Below are 17,506 nucleotides of genomic sequence, written 5' to 3'. Positions count from 1 at the left end.
ACAGTCTTTTCCCCAGAAATTACTTTCCACATGGATGAGGAGAGTGAAAACTGAAAGGTTTCTGCTTCTTCAGTGCCTGCCCACTCCCTCTAGCAAGAGCTCATGGTGGCCTAGCCCAGCCCCTTGCCCCAGCACTGGTGGTGGCACAGGGACCCTGGTGTTGCTGCCGGGTCCTGCAGGACAGACACTGGACTTGGTCATCACAGCCTCCTGGGAAATTCATGTCCATTTTAGCTGGGAGGAACAAGAGACTTCTAGGCAAGCCACGGGCTTCAGACGTGCATTCTTGAAGGAGAAGAAAAAAGGAAATGGTGATATGGTCAAGTGGGCATTTCCCATCAGAAAACATTCCAGCCAAAGGGGGGGAAAAAAGCCCTGAACAGGTCTGCCCACAGACTTCTCTTGCTCTGGCTCTTTTTCTACCTTTCTCAGCACTGCTGTCATCTGTCACTGGCAGCTCTACTGTGGGAATTTCTCTCTGAATTTTTGTAGCACTTTCAGCACTGTGACAATCAGGAATTGTATGTATCACAATTGTAACTTTCAGCTAATGGAAAGGACCTATTCTGCAAGGTCTTTCATTGTGTCTTCCGAAGATATAATGAAAACTACTTGCTTGAGTCAAAGGAATGGGCACAGCTCAGATGCATGCAGCTGCTCCTTTTCCTGTAGCGGCACCTTACACAACTTCCAGATACTGAACTACCTTTTGGTTGTGATCTTCCTATCCCCTTGCTTCTGCCACTTGCTTTTTACTAACCCATAGGATTCAGGTCTCCTGCTGAAATACACAAAGAACTGACAGTAATGTTTTTGCCTTCCTCCTGTGGTGACTACGGAGAAATAAATTTACCCATTTCTCACTTTTCAAAGCCCTGAATGTTATCCACCCCAGCAGTACAGCAGGAGTGTGTTTTGCCTTGCCGATGCAGCAGCAAACCCAAGACACCAGTGAGGCATTGTGGGAAGCCTGTTCCCATGTTTTTCTCAACTCTGTGGTGTCTTTGCTGGTGCTGCCGAGGTGTCTTTTCGGTGGCCTGCTCCCATCTGTCCTCCTGTGCTATGACGGTGGTCCCCCATCACCGTTTGGGAGCTGTTGCTGCAGCTTTTAATTGAGCTTGCTCTTTTGTTTTCCTGCCAGCTCCCCCCTTCATCTCCTTCCCTCTGTGCTGAGGGTTTTCCTGCCCTCTCAGCCCTGCTCCCTGTCTCTGCTCAGCTCAGCAAGCCCTGGGCCTGCCTTGGTCCCCAGCAGTAAGGGATATCAGCCCTGTCCCCCCACCCCCGGCACACACTCACCAGCAAAATTGCACTACAGCTTTTCCTTGCCTCCTTTCCCCCCCCACCCCCCACCCCCCCACTCCCCCACTCTCTCCTGAGGTGGGATCTGTCTTTCCTTATACCAGATAGTGTGATCAGAGAGAAACCAGACTCAAGGCAAAATTCCCATTAACTTCAGTGGGGGCAGGATTTCACCTCAAGTGTTTCATGTTCTGGGCACCGGACAACAACATGAAAGGACTCCACACTTGTAAAACCTGAGCTGCCGCAGCCATTCAAGCCAAGCAAATGCAGATGCAGTTCCTGGTGCCCCCTCCAAGCCCCTCTCTGTGGCCATGCATGCTCCTTCCAAGACCCGTGAAGGTCGTTAATCTCTCCTCTTAGCTGTTTATTGTCGCCATGTTGGCAGCTATTGCTGAGCATTAGATACCTCTGCACAGCCTGAACTGGCCTCTGGCTTTTACTGCTACAGCCCAGCAGTGCCTGGAGCCTTGTTGTCTTTCAAGTGTGCTCCTCTTCAGTCCAGCCTTCCACATCTTGTTTGTGTTATTGCTACTGATGAGGCTTTAAAAGCCCCGTTGGCTGCTTGAGTCCTCCTGGCTAGTGCCCTGCTGCTCCTCCAGCTTCCTGGGACGCTCATTTCCCCAGCACTCCTGCGTCAAATCACTTATCAGTTGCTGTGTCTTCCTTGCTCTCCTGTGTGCTTGCCAACTGCCTTCTGCTGGTCTGTCTTCGGTTTTATCTCCACTGCTTCCCTGAGTGCCAGCTATGCCCCATGTCTCACTGCCAACCACACCAGACTTTTGCCTGATCGTTGGTCTTCCACTCGGCCACTGTCTGATAGTGCCTTTACCCCTCGGCTCCCTTTATTGTTGCGAGCTGCTGATCTAGCCCAGCACCGTTGTGCCTGTGGCTGCTGAAAGCCTGTCTGCCAGCTTACCCTGGGGTCTTGATTTTTCTACTCATCAGTCTCTTGCTGAGCTGTTGTTTAGTCCCTGGGAGAGTTGCTGCAAGAGCACAGCATTTCCAAGTAGACATTTCTTCTTGTCTGTGTAGTTTTTGCTCCTGGCTCTTTACTGTCATTCCTGCCTTTCACTGGTTTTGCAGGTACCCAGGGGAAGAGGGCTTGTGCTCAGATTCCCATGGTACTGAATCAATTGAATTTTGCTGTAGTGCGCTATAACCTACTCTCTAAGAAAATGTAACCTGCGCTTCATGATCTCAATTCTTGCTTGAATACCCTCCACATAGCCCATTTTTTAGAAAAAGAAGCAACAATTTAATATAGCCATGTCGTTCCTGTCTTTAAAATGGAACAAGTGAGTTCTGACGCTGGTTTAGGGCTGGTATTTTCCTGGCCTGATCACTCGGTGCTTGCACTGTTTGGTGTACATCAGCTGAGCATCCCAGTCTGGCTGGCAGAGATATTCACCAGCTTGCCCGCATGTCCATCTCCTAATGATGGTCTGCTGGGACTACTGCTCTGCCTATTGCCATGATCACAGATGGTCTCTTCCCAAGCAGCACAGGGGTAGTTTCTTTGGCACTATCCCTTTACAAGTGGCCATGAGCTGCCTTACTCTCTATAGCACCGAGAGTTCATTAGTGCTTTGTTAGTTACTTAGACATTTCAAATACAGTGTCATCATGTGTTAAATACTATTTATTTTCCTCAGAGAAATACAGTTTGAATGTTGTTGTAAGGGCAGTACCTTATTTTCCACTGTAGTACTAAAAAAAATCTTCATGTAGTTGCTTGCTGCAATTATATGTGCCACCAGGACCTCTCTGGGACTCTAGGGATGCTAAAAAACTCAAAGCTGAACTAATGAACCCAAAGAAAACAGAGAGAAATTCTTCTCTCAGTCTTGCTCTTGTGTTGAGTATGTTGGGATTCTGCTAGCAAATGGCTGGGGCTGCTGGATTTTGCTCTGCGTTATTCACAGTTGTCCTCCTGAGGCAGCAGGCTGGAGCTCTGGTTGTCCCATGGGGACTGGAGTTGGTGGTTCACTGACGAGGCCCCCAGGGTCTCCCCATGCCTGTTCCCAGGCTTTCTAAAGCGAGGAAAGACAGCTGCCTTCTCTGCACAAATGGCCATATTTCTTCTTTTGGTTGAGGCTTGTCAGTCAGTGTTCTTTAGAAATTAACAGACATCAGATGTAGAGGATTAGCATTTGGCTAATTCTGCCCTAATATTCTCCTTCTGACCTTTGTGCTGAGGTTGCAGAGTGCAGCCACACATTCCTGCCTGCTTCCTCTGGCATGCAGCTCTGTCTGCAATACCCAGCGATGCCTGGGAGCCGCTGGTGTGGGTAGGTTGGTGCTGCAGCACCTCTCCACCTGGCCTGATGCCCAGGGGCATTTCTGCCAAGCTTTGCTTGCCAGGAGCTGCGTCGGGCATTGGTAGGTGGCTGAATGGCTCATCTGTCTCAGAAACCCAGGACCCGTTACTGTGCCGCAAGTGGTGCACACTATTCCATACACTATTAGGGAGCATTTCCTCAGCCATTAATAATTCTTTTCAATACTGACTTTAACTGCTTTCGGCTGGTGCAGATGCTTTGGTTACCTGATGGTTTTCTCCCAACCACAGGCAGATCCACTCTGTGCTGGGATTAGAGGATGAATGATGGCTGTTTTTGCAGGCCTGTCTGTCCTTTACCGCTGTCCTGCAAAAACAAACGGTCTGCAGCTTGGCAGTCATGAGTGCACCCTGTGCAGTGGGGAAGAGGAGACTATTTCTAGTTTCAACCCCATCTCAGGCTCTCAGAGGCTGTGGTCCCCCAGGGGCTTCCTCCTAGGAGGATTGTTTTGATACCACCCAGTGATCCCCCCGGCCTCTCTCCTCCAGCAGAAGCAGTGCGTGATCCTGGTGATGACAGCCCTGGCTTAGATGTCTCAACAGCTGCCTGCATCTCTTTACTGGCCACAGAATGAGTTTTGTGGTATGACCCAGCTCTTGGTGGCTTTTCCCCACCTAATCCTGTTGCTCCACAGTGCTTTGTTCACCCAGTTGCACCCACAACCAGCATCGATGTTTTTTTCTGACAGTGCAGGAGAGGACAGACAGCTTTCTCTGGTATCCCATATCTGTTTTGCTCTTGTATCCATTTTTTGCCCCAGGACAGCTTACTGGCCCTCACTATTCTGAGGCATTTATCTGTGGTTTAGAATCACTGATCAATCCTGCAAGCTGGAAGCACGTGTCACAAATGACCCTGTCATTAACTGGGGAATCTTTAATGTCTCCGATTCACAGAGGATGCCAGATTTCTCATCTGCATAGTATAAATATCTATTTTCCTCTTGGACAGTCTCATCTGCCTGAAATAAGCTATTAGTCTGGCCTTGTTATCCACTGATTCTGTGGTTTGGGCATTGTTTGCTGAACTCTCATTCCTTGTCGTTTTGTGACTTTTGAGAGCAAAAGTAGAATAACAAAGCTTTACCTTCAATTTCTTCTTTTCATGACCATGGCCTTAGCTCTGTACAAGCATTCAGGTTTAGCTCCCACTTGCCCGCTACTCCAAGTATCTTTTACCTGGAAATCCAGCACTGATACATCCCAACTCTACCTACTCCATCTGCTCCTGGAGTCTGTTTATTAATCCCACACCCTGCTAACAGCATGTATCGAGCGTTGAGGCCAAAGATGGGAAAATAAAGGTGATGATATATAAAGATGTTGCACCTGTGGCAAACTCTGAGCCATGTGCACACAGATTGACCTTTTACTGCCTTCTCCACAATACTCTGGCTTGCAGGCTGTTTTCCTCCCCCAGCTTCCAAGCAGGTTCATATATCCAGAGCCTCACTCAAGACCTCCTACTAGCATGACCTCCTACCTTGAAATCACTCATTTTTATTAAAACATTCCTCCAAGGTAGTCTGGGTTTATTTTGCAAATGGGGAATCAAAAATTCCAGAAGTTCATCTCTTTTCTCAGGGTGGGGGGGTGGGGGAGAAGGTGGTTTATCTGAACAAAAGCAAGTGATAAGAAAGAGGCGAAGAATATTTTATTCCTATATAATGATATAAGAACAGAGAAGATAAAGCGTTAGATGGTCTGATGCAATGGCAGATTACAAAGTCAGACAATTCTGATTTCTACTTCATCCCAAATTATGAGCTATGTCATCGTATCATTGTTTTAACATAAAACAAGGATAGCAATGCTTCCTTATTTGTGGGGGGTGGGTGTGTTAGGATGGGAATTCTGGGACATTATGAAATTTGGACTTAGTAAATATAAAGCATTTTATAGAGTAAAAGTTACTTCCACTAGGCTCTTCTGTTTGTTCCATCTTGGAAATACAGGTGGTTGCAAGTCCCACTCTGACTTGTATCTGAATGTATCACATGTCTCGTATTAGGGCAGAATCTGGCTGGTATCTTGAACTAATAGAGAACTGTCTTCTGCCATGAGGAGAAACCACAACTTCTTAGAAGCGTATTTTCAAAACATAAATAATTAAGGAAGGAAGAAACTGTGGCCTTTAAGGGAGTTTTAAAGTTTCAGTAAAGGAGAAGGCTAGATACCAAGATTCTTTAATTTAATTATGCATTTTTCTAAGTAGCAAGAAAAAAGTACAAAATTAACATAAAAGTCATCAGTAACGTAAAAAAAGAAATGAGCTTGAGACTGAAGGATTTGTGTCAACACCTGGACCTGGGGCTTGAAAACTAGGTGGCTGAGGTCATTCCATTTTATAAACCCAGTTTATGAACAGTATACACAGCACACGAACAAGTGCAAAGCCTGGAGTCACATAAACAGTGTATTTCATTCCTGGACATTGAAATAACAAAAAGGGCAGAGTCAAAGGGCTCCTCTCAGCATATGCAATTTAAATATATGTGGAGTGCCCATGTGACACTGAAATAATAACACTGGGAATATGGAAAATGAGACTAAGCAATATTTACATTACCTTTTTTTTTTTTTTTACTGGGGTGAAGGGTTAAATTTGGTTAACGATAGGCCTATTTGGTCAAGAACATGGGCTCCTCCATCACCTTTCCAAAGCTCTCTGAACAAATGAAATTAATAAAATGTTTTCTTAGGATCAACTTCTTATTGTAATCTGAAGCCATTTCTCCCAGAAAATACGTGTTTACTTGTTAAAGCAAGTAAGAACACACTTGCTTTACAGTGCAAACTGAAATAAAAAAGTTAAATGGATGGTTCCTTCCAATCTTTGGCATTCTTCTCTCCCACGCACCTTCCCGTCCCAGCCAGGAGGTCAGAGCTACCTGCTAGTGCACAGGGATTAACTGTGACAGCTGTGCATTTCACCTATGACCATATTAGCAAGAAACCTGCTCTAGTCTCAATATGACAATGGAGAGTTTTATCTGCAGCCATATATTGGCCTCCAGCTTTTTGGTTGAAATTAGCAATCATGGTAAGTTTAAGGGCAGCTCTACGAGCAGAAAGTTCTTCACCATCTAGAAATATCAGGCTTGTGTCTCCCCAAACCAGGGATGCTTCTGAGACAGATGAGTCTGAACACACCAGCAGAATGCTCTGCAATAGCTGAAAAGACAAGCAGCCTGTAAGAGTTATTAGGAGAGAAACAGCAAGCTGACCAGCAACCAGTGTGCCACTGCACCAGTCCTCGGTGCTTCTGCTTCTTAAATGCTGCATGTGGGTCTGGTTATCTCATTTCAGATGGTACACAGTGGAACTGCAAAGAATAAAGGGTATATAATGAGGATCAGAGGTCTGGAAAAACATTTGTACAGGGAATCTGCAGTGGCTAAGACTTTCAGTTTCAGAAATGAGGTGACTCCTCTTTCATAGGGTTGTAATGGAAATCTATGAAATTATGACTGGTTGGTTGTCAACTTTGAAAATAATAATTAGAAGCTCTTTTCCCTTCTCTGACCCATGTTTGGTTTTGTTGCATAAAATACTTTGTAAACCCGTGCGGTCTTCCTGTCAGACTGGACGATGGTTCAGATAGCAGTTCGACAAACAAATCTCTACAGAAATCGTGGACCAGAATGCAAGTAAGACGTCTTACATAGGTGATGAATGAAAGTGTGCTACCAAACTGTGATAGCTTTCGATCCTGGTAGAGGCACTCAACGGTAAGCCGACATGATTTTCAAGGTGTTAATCTGAGTCTGCAGATGGTATGGAGAAAGCCAACCTCTGCAAGATAAATTAATCTAGTTTAAAGACATCACACCTAAATAAGGCCAAAGACAAAGCAGAAGGATTGAATAAGTTGGGGAACTGTTATGGAAGGAGAAAACCTTTCACATATTGAGGACTGGCAGCAATCAAAAGCTGCTCTCAGCTGATGACTGCTCATTTGATGGCACTCACAAATTGCCCAGTGTAGCCCAGATGGCTTTCCTTTGGGTGTCTGGATAAAACCAAGGATTTATTAGGCCACAAAAGCCACAAGGCTTTATCCTGATGACATTGGCTCTTTGGGCTGGAGTTAATGCACTGCTTGTGGGACAGGGGGGGAAAAGCTGGGCTGCAGCTGCTCGGTGGATGGCCAGAAAAATCTGTCCCTCTGTACGCTCATTTCAGCACAGTTTTACATGACCACTAAGTCGAGCAAGGGGAAAGCCTTAGGCAGAAAAAGAGATATTGTTTAGTTAATTTTCTTCAAAATGTCAGACTGTTTCCTGAACTCATACATTCAAAGAAAAATTTCCAAGAAAGCTGATGATGTTTTTTTAATACAATTTGTCACTTGAGACCTATATTTTCATTTTTTGAATGTTGCCAGTCATTTCAAGGGTTTCAGCACCGAGAAAAACATCTTGTCTCCATAACCACAAACAAATAACATCACAACAAAGGAGATACCTCTTCCAACTTCAGACTCAGTCTAACAATCTACCAGAGCAAATCTTTTATAAGATTTCTGAGTGGTTTCTTTTTGCTGCCATGAAATTATTTTCTTATTTAGATTCACTGGTTCACTTCTGCTAATGTTGCATTTCAGACGCTATCTGCTAGGTGGATGCTTCTGCTGTCTTTTTTCCATCAGGAATGGAAGTTGGTGACAATAGGCTGTAGCTATCTGTGCTTTTTTTATAAATACCACTACAGAAAGAACTGCCCTGCTTTTCCAATGTAAGGGTGAACACACTTGCTTAATGTGTGCCTCCAGTAAGCTCACAGAATGTATGTGCCTTCCCTGGCCAGACAAATATCTAATGAAACAAGGTCTTATCCTGCATTCAGGAGGAAGGTTGTATATCACTGTAACTCTCTTGAGTTCTGGAAGTGTGCAATGTACAGTTTTGACTCAGTTTTAAAAGATTTGAATCACATTTTTTGATTGTCTATTTTTCTCCTCAAATCTTTGTTATGACAGCTTGCACCTTTTCATATTAAGATTTATTTCCTTCCCATTTCTTAATGTTCCCCAGAGACAGCAAAACAGCTTGACTATCAGTTAACATAAATTTTAAAATTGAGTCCAAATATTTAATTGAATTGGTTGCGTCAGTGACTTAATCACCTAATTGCTGGGATTCTATTTCTGTGATACAGATTGTCAGTGAGTTTGGAAGATCAGTTACATTGCTGGAGACTGGAAATAATCTCCTTCCAAATGGCATAAATAGTTGAACAATACAGGCAAAATATGCCTTGAATGTACATCCAATGCAAACTTTGGCTTAAACAAGTCAGAACATTGTGTCTGTTTTTCTTTAAACTGATTTTTATAGAATATTAGGTGTCTGTTTTAGTTATACTTTAAGACGATGGTATTATTAATGCTATGCTTTTGCATGTATATGCTCAAAACTACATTTTTTTTTTCTAAGCATAGTCTTATAATAGTTGGATTAAAGATACAGTAGCAAATGGCTCATTTTTAAACACGTGCAATCAATATTATGATCTGCCACCATCTGCAGTGCAGAAACAGAGAGAACCTGGAGGGTCGAGGCTTTCCAAAAGGAAATATCGTAAGATGAAAGTGAATTAATCTTTGGAAACTACATCTCATATCTTTGTCCTAAAGATGGATTCTATATAAAATTTCATCAGCCTTTCTATTTTTATTTAAATAAAATACAATTTTTAATGGTTAGTAACAGTATCACTCAGGTTCTGTATATTATTATATGCTATATGCCCCGAATGTTTTTCTTAATTGTCGGTTGGTGAGTGTATATCAAACCTGGTAAACTTGGCTAGTGCTCACTCAGTTCCTCAGTTTGGCTGGGGATGAAAAGAGAGCCAAAACATGTTCTTGAAACCGGAGGAGAAAAACTGAGGTGTGGCACGGAGCAAGAGCAGGGAGTATATGTGCTTCATGAAAAGGTGCTTTGCCTACTCTTCTAATAGTATTCACCTTTTAACTCACTAACATCTTTGGAAATGGTAATTTTGTGGCAAATCCAAGGATGTGAACTTACCCCAGTTACGTTCCAGTACTAGTTGGAGGAGAAAGCCTTGCGATAACACCAGGAGGTCTCTTGGAAACTGTGGGTGGGGACTTTGGGTAGGTAGCCAGGGCGGAGGGGGAGGCTTTTGGCTGCATGGCGGGGGCACTGATTCCCCGTCGGGCTGCGGCTGAGCAAGGACACCTGGCCTCCGGGACTGTAACATTATAAATTCTCAACAAGCCCAAGGGGAGGGCATGGCAAATTGAGTCTCTGAACGTGAAACCCGATGACTTTAACAGCTCCGCTCTTTATGGGACCTTTTCCTATGTTACTGATAGGAAATCAAAGGCCAGCCGTGGCCGCGGGGCCCCTGCGCGGAAGGCAGCCCGGCATTCTGCGTGGCCGCAGCCTGCAGAAGCAGTGGCTGAGGAGATGCACAGCTTCTGTGCCGCACGAGATGCGAGGGGGAGAGGGGAGTCAGGCCCTGGCAGGGGCCGTGAGGGGCAACGTTCGTGCTCTGGGAAATGAAGGTACAGGTGTAAGTGGAATGGGCATTGTTCCTCACCATCAGAGCAGGTCTGGGCTTTGGTTATCAACCATGAAGAGCCATCTGGGAGCTCAGCTGAGCCCTGCTCACTGCAGGAGCAGCGGAGGCGGTGGGAATGCTGCCTGGAGAAGTGCGATGCACACCTTTTCTGAAATGTCACCTTTTGAATTAAACTCACTGCAGTGTGCAAAAACTTCATGAAACATTTTAGGCTTTGACACACATGGATTTTATGGGGACCTTAAAAGGGTGAGGCTGGAGCGATGTGTCAGGCAGGTGGATACCTTCTGGGCTTCTCTATGTAGATCCAGTCTGTCGCTAAGATCCTAAACAATTATAACTTGGACGTGCCCAACAGATGTTGCATTGTTCTCACTTTTTGTAAGATAAATTCATTGCCAGACTGAGACCATGTGTGCCAAGTTTCAGACTGGGGTGCATTTTATGGCTGAGTTATAAACCTCTGGAAGAAGAGGTTTGTAATCTAAATGCTGACACAGCCAGAGCTATAACAGAGTGAATGGTATTGCAATGATATCTTATTTACCTCCAGCAAGGAGCATATAAAGAAAACAAAATAATGTATTCCTGCTGCTACAGATTGTTTAATCGGTAAAACTTGTCTCTGATTTTATTTGGTAGGTAAAAACGACAAAGTTCGTGCATCGATTAAGGAAGAGTAGCAATAGTCTGTATATTCCTATGCATTGCAAGATTTACATATTTGCATATGATAGAGCACTCCCACTTAAGCAAAAGTGCAGCAGCTTATTGCAAATGACTACAGCCATCACAAAAGGAATGTATAGGTGGCTGCTGTATGTGGTTGAGTACCCAAATTTTACCTGGTGCTGCTTTTTTCCCGGTTATGAATAAATGACTGCAGAAACCCCAGAATTACTCTGCCATAGCATGACATCTGCTTAATTGAACAGGAAAACATTGAGTTGAGCTAGCAAGTTAAAAACAGCACGACAGTCATATTCATAGGTAATCTGAAGAAAGCGGTCTGGAAATACTGGCCACTGACTGCCAGTCTCTGCCGCTAACTATGTATACAGCATATCCATTAGGGAAGTACGTAGTGCAGAATTTGCTTGATCAAATTATCACTACGTTGGTCCTGTATAAGAACCAGCACCTATGCTTTGTCATTTCTGTTCTGTGACCTCTCTGATGTCCATCACTGGGTCTGGAAACCTGGGCTTGGCAAGCTGCACTACAAAATAAACCTACTAATTCTGAGAAGCGGTTTTTCAGGCACCACTGTCACTTCTGGATGAAATACGTTCAGGCTTCTGGAGCAGACAAATAAGTCTACCCATGCAATGTGTAATGTTTTCTTCTGTCCTTTATAAAACTGAAATGACTGAAATAATATTTCGGGAAAAGATTTTGCTATCCTTGCTCCAGTGTGCCTTGGCAGCCCCCACGCAGTGAATAGTTTCTCCAACTTCAGTGGAATGCCTCTTGGATGGAAGATAGGGCTCACAGTGAATTTAGCTGGCCTGCTGCTGCTGCAGGAATTCAGGGGCACGCTCTTACACATTATACAGGAAAAATTACACCAATGTCCAATGGCAAGTGTATATTGTCAACATTGTATCCAAGAAAAACCATTGTATACCTTAAAGAATGTGTCTTTTTGGCACTTGCTAAAATAAGAACAGTCAAGAATTTGTGGTCTGGGCTCTTTTTAAGTCTTTACATGATGAGACCGAGCAACAGCTTCTGAGCATTTTTGCAGCACTTCCCTTTGTCGGTCCCCTTCTCTGCTCCCCTCGTTGACAGTTCTGTACAGATTGCTAAGCATCCGCTTGAGCTCAGCCATTACTGGTAAAACTTACACTTTTCTGCCTAAACATAGGACTCAAACTGATTTTCTTTTTTGTGACTTGTTTATTTCTCCACCTACAAAGCAGATGTAGTCTTTGCCCTGTAATTTAATGTCCGCCTCTTTTTCCGCCAAGGTTGGTTTGGTATTTCCCTTACAAACCTCAATTGTTGGCATTAAAAACCTGGCCATTTCAACTTTACTGAACTAAAACTTGGCAAACAAATTGTCAGCTAGCATTTAAATTGCTGTACTGAAATTTCTTTCTTTTTATGAGTTATCTATGACCGGTCTTTACCCCTGCAATACCCACTACACCTCTAGGTCCCCTGAAGGCGAATCACTGGAAGCGACTGACTCGAAAACACTTAAACCAGAGACTGCAGAGTCCGAGCTCAGTACCAAAATGCAGTTAGCTTACTGTCTGTCTGTCTGCCTGCCTGCAGGCAGCCTTTCTTATGCTTCTCTGTATCAGGCAAGAGTCTTTCATCTGAAACTATAAGGTAGAGTCCTTACCAAAGTCAGAAGGGCAGAGAAGCAAGAAGGCATGTAGCAAACCTCTCCTGAGGTGGAGATGGTCATCACAGTCCTCTGGCAAGGTATTCCTTGTTAGGAAAGGAGACGTACCATTGAGGAGTTTCTACTTGCTGTAGTTTACAGGAGGGTCACCAACTAACCATGCCTAAAAATAGTGGGACCATGGTGGGGGAAGCCCAGAGGAAGTATCACAAGAAGCAAAGCCCAGGAGAGTGCTTACCCCTAACCCAGAGCAATAGCTTGCAGCTAGAGGGAGGAACAAGACAAAGGGGCCATGTTGTAGGGCTGGGTGAGCTAGGAAGTGGGAAAAACCCTTTATTGCTGCCTGTGCAGAGCGCAGGATCTGTCAAGTGCAACAAGTCACCAGGCTCGGCAGTGGCAGCCCCATGCCACCCTCGCCATGCCCGCTGCGAGTGCCAGGGCTGGGGCACCATTTTACTGGCACCCCCTTTAAGCCCTCTAGCCAAGCCCTCACCACTGCTAGTCAAATCCTCCTAGAAGGATCATGGTTCTTATTTGCCTCTTCTGTCTGGAGAAAGAGAGGCAGCAGGAGCTCCGCCGGGCTGGCTTAGCATCCCCCTGTTTGAGGTGGCACCTGAATCTGGTATTTTAGCAAATATCCCCCAGAATTTGGCTTTGCTGCTAGTCATCAAGGGCTAGCAGCACAGTCTCAGCAGCGTTTCCATCCCTGGCTTACTTGTTTTGAAGCAACAGTGATATCATGAAAAAGACTAACTACAATACAGAAATATATTTTAATGGGATGTGCATCAGTCTCAAGAAGTATAAACAGTGCTAATATGATTCTCTTCCCTCATATTGATCCCTCCTGCAAAATAACAGCAAAAAACCAGCAATATGGTTCAGGGGCACTACAGAGGATGTGACTGGTACATGGCTTTTCCAGGAGAACACCCATGGGCATCCAGTTCAGGGGGAACAGTATTCTGCAAATACGTGAACTCAGCTTTAGGCAACTGCTGGGCAGATCTAAATGCATAAGTGAAGCAGAATATGCTGCTCTTTCACTGCTGCAGTAAAAATTATGAGTCATGAAAGTAGACCCGCTTTAACCAACACAGAGCCTACCCCAAAGCACTCAGCTCACAGTAGAGCCCAAGGCTCAGTGGTGATCACCAGCTTTCCTAAGAGCCTGCAGCCAACTGGAGGGTTTCCAAAAGGCTTGAGGGAGTGCTGAGGAATTAGCAGGGACCCCCTTCTCCATGTATGCAAGATGTAGTCACACTTAACTTCTCAAATCAGGAAGTTTAAAAATTATTGACAAAAATAATTCGAGATTTTGAAATTAAGTTACATATAAAAAATGCTTCATTTCAGTGGAAGTGTGCTTAGCTTTATTACTCATGACCACTGAATCCCTAGCACTGGTTGCTAAAGGGTGACATCCTTTAAACTGCTTTACCAATTGTATGGTAAGGACCATCTGGTTAAATCTTCATTCAATATGAACACTGAAAACTCTAAAATGTCTCTGTAAACAGAAAAAAAAATATGACTTTATCTTCAGCCCATTTTGATAGTGAATATCCTGTGAAATAATAGCCATAATACATTGCTATTGTGAAATATTTTTCTAATTTCAAGCCCATCATTGCATTTTGTTTGGGATGCAACTGTTTCCTTCCACTGCAGAAGCCATCAAAAGATTTTTCCAAATCTTTCACGAACCTTCATGCAAAAATAACTTTGGTATTAGGAAGAACTTTGCCTAAAAAGCATCTTATATAAATATTTATTACCAGGTTTTTCTCTTTCTCTGAAGCTCTGGGGATTATTGCTGCTTGGCTGAAGACACTAGAGTGAGTGGGCCATTAATTGATTGAAATCATAATTCCTACGTTCCTGTAGAATGAATTCAAGGGAAAAGGCAATTTGCCTTCCAACCCTATTCTGCTGTAGCAAGTAGTACTGATACAGCATCTCAAAGATGCAATTTGTTACTTAATGTAAGGTGTACCCAAGTCCAATGCTGCTGAAAGACAGTCCTGACCTTCCCTGACCACCAGCTGAATCCCACTACGAGTGATGTCTCGAAGCGTGGGTTGACACTCAGCCAGCCCTCTTCCTGAGTGGGTACATTGGACTGGCATCCCAGCAGCACGAGGAACAACCTTAATGTGGAGTAATCCTCTGCCAGCCAGCCCTGTTGCCATGGCCAAGTGCAGCATATTTGCCCTGAGCCAGCTGGTAATTAAAATCTGATTCTAGAAAAGAAAGGGGAAAAAAAAAAAAAAAAAAAAAAGGCCAGGAAAAAGCGCTTCTTTGTCTGGGAACCATCGGTAGAGTAGGGTGGAGCTGCTCAAAGAAGCATAGTTAAGGATGACAATATTTAGTTCTCTTCCTCAGAAAGTTATGGAAAAGCAAGAGGAAGGCCCATCCTATCCTACCACCATCTGACCCCCCATCACCTCACAAAGATGGTAGCTGGATTCACTTTGGAGGACCAGGGAAGACAGGGGAAAGACTTCCTGACCGTGATCTGGTCACAGGATTCCTGGGAAATGTAGCAGAGACTACCTGACTCCTGGCAAGTCACACACACAGGTAATTGCAGTTTTTAAAGGAAGGCCTCTTCTAAAACTGCCCATTTTGGAGGGGAAGGAGATATTCAGAGGACTGTGGTTTAAATTCTGGGTAGCAACTCCATTTTTGGTCTGCTAGCAACGATTCCGGGTCTGCTAGCAATGAAAGGCCACTTGGGTTTATGGTGCACCTCAAGTAGTCCCTGATTGACATGGGAAAAACTGTTCAAAGCCTCGTATGCCAGGACGGATGGCATTATTTTTCTGAACCCAATTGCAGGGTATTCTCTTGGGATAGGTGGCATAGCATCTGACTCATCTGCTAGTAGGGAGTGCTGTGAAGTGACCACAAGTTAAATAAACTCAGATTCCTCAGTCATGACTGAGGGATAATGAGGAAAGTTCCTTCTGCTCTGCAAGTAGTTTCTGCAGGTGTTGGACATCTGGAACTCCCTCAGCTCGCAAGATCTATTAACCACGGAGAAGAAAAGAGACTGAGTAGATTATTATGGTTTTGGATGATACAAGACATCAGAGACTCTTCTGATGAACAAACACACTAAGTGCTAGCTGCAATCGCTGTTCCCATGTTAAATGGCTTTTCTCTAGCAGTTACCACAAAGTCTTTGGTTTTCATTACAAGTACGTAAGCTGAACAAGTTACCTGGTCAGGACAGTCCATATAAAACACCCAAATAAATTCTGAGGCATGTGAGTCATTTATTTTATCATATGTCAGGAAAACAGAATATACGTATAAAGCCACATAATTCTGTAAAGATAACTTGTGCTGAAATTCAACAAAGCATGTTATTTTTAGTAGTTGCAGATCATAAGTGGACATTTTACAGAGAAACCTACAAAAGTTAGTTGTACTTTCTGGTAGTAATTACCTCCCACAAATATGACTCACTCCTGCAGTTTAAATGCGATGGTTTAGTGTCCCAAAATCAACAGTTTTATAAATAAATCTCTGAATCACAGACTGAATGCCTGAAGTGTTTAAATATTTCTTACTGGCCTGGGAAGTACTTTGCTTTTAAGGCTTTTACTTCACAACAAATTCCCAGTGAGCAGTACTGATACTAAAAGGGAGCAAATGCCGACAAAATAGGAAGGCTGCGGTGGGCTCTTGTAGCAGAACAGCACTAACTAAGCATTCCCAGTCTTTCGTACTTGTGCGGGCGTGCAGCAGGATTGCCAAGTGACGCGGGACCCGAACGATTTTGCCGTTTCACAGCATCCTCTTCCGCGGAAAGCGCCCCGGGAGCCGGGCAGCCCTGGGCACGGCTTGCCGGGAGCGCCGGGCGGGCGCCGCCGCAGGCCTCCGGGGGCGGCCGGCAGGTCACCTCACCCCGCGGGGAAACGCCGGCCGCCGCGCTGCGGAGCGGTGTTAGGGGAAGGGGCCGCTCCTCAGAAGGCCAACTCACTGCAGGGCTACAGACGAGAATAATTTCACTTCCAGATCATTGGACTTTATGTAGTCAAAATTATAGTATTAATTATTTTTGAAGAGCACGACGTGCCCGGAGGTTTTTGCCCTGTCTGGGCGCGGGTGGCCGCCCCCGGCTTCCTGCCTGGCACAGGCGCTCCGGCGGGAGGGCCGCTGCCGCCGGCGGGGTGCGGGCACGGCCCCGCCGCCCGGGCACCCTCCGTCCCGGCCGCGGCAGCTCAGGGTCCCGTCCCGCTCCCCCTGGGCTCACCTCCCGCTGCGCAGCTACTCCCGCGGCCAGGCTGCCCGGAGCTATTGGGCGCGGGGAAACGTTGCCCGAGCCCCGCCGGCAGGGCTCCCGCTCCCGCTCCCGCCGCCCCTCTCGCCCCCGGCCGCCCCCCGCGGCTTGGCGAGAGGAGAGTTGAGGAGATTTGAGGAGAGGAGAGTTGAGGAGAGGAGAGGAGAGGAGAGTTGGAGAGGAGAGTTGGAGAGGAGAGTTGAGGAGAGGAGAGTTGGAGAGGAGAGTTGAGGAGAGGAGAGTTGGAGAGGAGAGTTAGAGGAGAGTTAGAGGAGAGGAGAGGAGACTTGAGGAGAGGAGACTTGAGGAGAGGAGAGTTGGAGAGGAGAGGAGAGTTGGAGAGGAGAGCGAGAGGAGAGCGAGAGGAGAGGAGAGGAGAGTTGGAGAGGAGAGTTGGAGGAGAGTTGGAGAGGAGAGGAGAGGAGAGGAGAGGAGAGTTAAGGAGAGTTGAGGAGAGGAGAGTAGGAGAGGAGAGGAGAGGAGAGTTAGAGGAGAGGAGAGGAGAGTTGGAGAGGAGAGGAGAGTTGGAGAGGAGAGTTAGAGGAGAGTGAGAGGAGAGGAGAGGAGAGTTGGAGAGGAGAGTTGGAGAGGAGAGTTGGAGAGGAGAGTTGGAGAGGAGAGTTGGAGAGGAGAGTTGGAGAGGAGAGTTGGAGAGGAGAGTGAGAGGAGA

The 17,506-nt window shown here is 45.4% G+C and overlaps 1 long non-coding RNA gene across 2 annotated transcripts in view; it reads right to left on the bottom strand.

Moving 5' to 3' along the window:
• Window positions 1–15,848: 15,848 nt before the first annotated feature.
• LOC119147682 overlaps window positions 15,849–17,506 on the bottom strand; it is a 29,397-nt gene continuing 27,739 nt past the window's right edge. For both annotated transcript variants that reach the window (XR_005104111.1, XR_005104112.1), the window contains one exon: window positions 15,849–16,543. This is a non-coding gene — a long non-coding RNA (uncharacterized LOC119147682). The remainder of the gene's footprint in view (window positions 16,544–17,506) is intronic.

This window comes from Falco rusticolus, chromosome 4, assembly GCF_015220075.1.
Source record: "Falco rusticolus isolate bFalRus1 chromosome 4, bFalRus1.pri, whole genome shotgun sequence".
NCBI lineage: Eukaryota > Metazoa > Chordata > Aves > Falconiformes > Falconidae > Falco > Falco rusticolus.
Note: the sequence above shows the minus strand (reverse complement) of the source record. Positions and strands in the feature narration are given on the sequence as shown.